At 40.2% G+C, this 1,707-nt stretch overlaps 3 non-coding genes across 3 annotated transcripts; all 3 read right to left on the minus strand.

The window, feature by feature from the left end:
• Window positions 1–31: 31 nt before the first annotated feature.
• On the minus strand, window positions 32–150 carry LOC111829281. The gene has a single exon (XR_002832765.1). It is a non-coding gene; the product is annotated as a 5S ribosomal RNA (ribosomal RNA).
• A 548-nt stretch (window positions 151–698) lies between these two features.
• On the minus strand, window positions 699–817 carry LOC111829278. The gene has a single exon (XR_002832764.1). It is a non-coding gene; the product is annotated as a 5S ribosomal RNA (ribosomal RNA).
• A 548-nt stretch (window positions 818–1,365) lies between these two features.
• LOC111829261 lies at window positions 1,366–1,484 on the minus strand. The gene has a single exon (XR_002832752.1). It is a non-coding gene; the product is annotated as a 5S ribosomal RNA (ribosomal RNA).
• Between the last annotated feature and the right edge of the window lie 223 nt (window positions 1,485–1,707).

Below are 1,707 nucleotides of genomic sequence, written 5' to 3' on the forward strand. Positions count from 1 at the left end.
ACCAAAAATAAAAGAAAAAAAAAACAAAAGACCTTTGCAACACGAGGACTTCCCGGGAGGTCACCCATCCTAGTACTACTCTCGCCCAAGCACGCTTGACTGCGGAGTTCTGATGGGATCCGGTGCATTAGTGCTGGTATGATCGCATCCGTTAGTACATTGCATACAATCGCATATATCCTTTACCGAGGATTCAAGAGATCATTTGTAATGGGTCCCACTTGATACGTGGACCGCTTTAGCCAGCTTCAACGTGCTCTTTTATTTGGAAAAGACGCATAAATCATGTCCGAACACTTTTTCGATCATTTAATCTCTTACAAATCACAAAAACCTCATGGAAACACACTAAACGTCAAAATTTGGGGTCGAACACAGGGCCCAATGGTACGAAGACCCATTGCCACATTGTAACTTTTCGAGAGCTTTCCGAAAAGGTATTATCGCCTGAATAGGTCCTCACGGTTTTAAAGTTACGGCGTTCCGTACGTATTAGCGTCTTTGGAATCGAAAATAATAAAGAATAAACTACAACATAGCATTTCCGAGGACGCATCCATCTTAATACGATTACTTTTTAGTTTTTTCAACAAAAAAAAAAACAAACGAACAACCTCAATAGAGCAACAAGTTGAATTATATTGGTACTAGTTGTTTAAACCAAAAATGAAAAGTTAAAAGAAAAAAAAAACAAAAAAGGGATGCAACACGAGGACTTCCCGGGAGCTCACCCATCCTAGTACTACTCTCGCCCAAGCACGCTTCACTGCGGAGTTCTGATGGGATCCGGTGCATTAGTGCTGGTATGATCGCATCCGTTAGTACATTGCATACAATCGCATATATCCTTTACCGAGGATTCAAGAGATCATTTGTAGTGGGTCCCACTTGATACGTGGACCGCTTTAGCCAGCTTCAACGTGCTCTTTTATTTGGAAAAGACGCATAAATCATGTCCGAACACTTTTTCGATCATTTAATCTCTTACAAATCACAAAAACCTCATGGAAACACACTAAACGTCAAAATTTGGGGTCGAACACAAGGCCCAATGGTACGAAGACCCATTGCCACATTGTAACTTTTCGAGAGCTTTCCGAAAAGGTATTATCGCCTGAATAGGTCCTCACGGTTTTAAAGTTACGGCGTTCCGTACGTATTAGCGTCTTTGGAATCGAAAATAATAAAGAATAAACTACAACATAGCATTTCCGAGGACGCATCCATCTTAATACGATTACTTTTTAGTTTTTTCAACAAAAAAAAAAAACAAACGAACAACCTCAATAGAGCAACAAGTTGAATTATATTGGTACTAGTTGTTTAAACCAAAAATGAAAAGTTAAAAGAAAAAAAAACAAAAAAGGGATGCAACACGAGGACTTCCCGGGAGGTCACCCATACTAGTACTACTCTCGCCCAAGCACGCTTAACTGCGGAGTTCTGATGGGATCCGGTGCATTAGTGCTGGTATGATCGCATCCGTTAGTACATTGCATACAATCGCATATATCCTTTACCGAGGATTCAAGAGATCATTTGTAGTGGGTCCACTTGATACGTGGACCGCTTTAGCCAGCTTCAACGTGCTCTTTTATTTTGGAAAAGACGCATAAATCATGTCCGAACACTTTTTCGATCATTTAATCTCTTACAAATCACAAAACCCTCATGGAAACACACTAAACGTCAAAATTTGGGGTCGAA

Source organism: Capsella rubella, unplaced genomic scaffold, assembly GCF_000375325.1.
Source record: "Capsella rubella cultivar Monte Gargano unplaced genomic scaffold, Caprub1_0 scaffold_16, whole genome shotgun sequence".
Classification (NCBI taxonomy): Eukaryota; Viridiplantae; Streptophyta; class Magnoliopsida; order Brassicales; family Brassicaceae; genus Capsella; species Capsella rubella.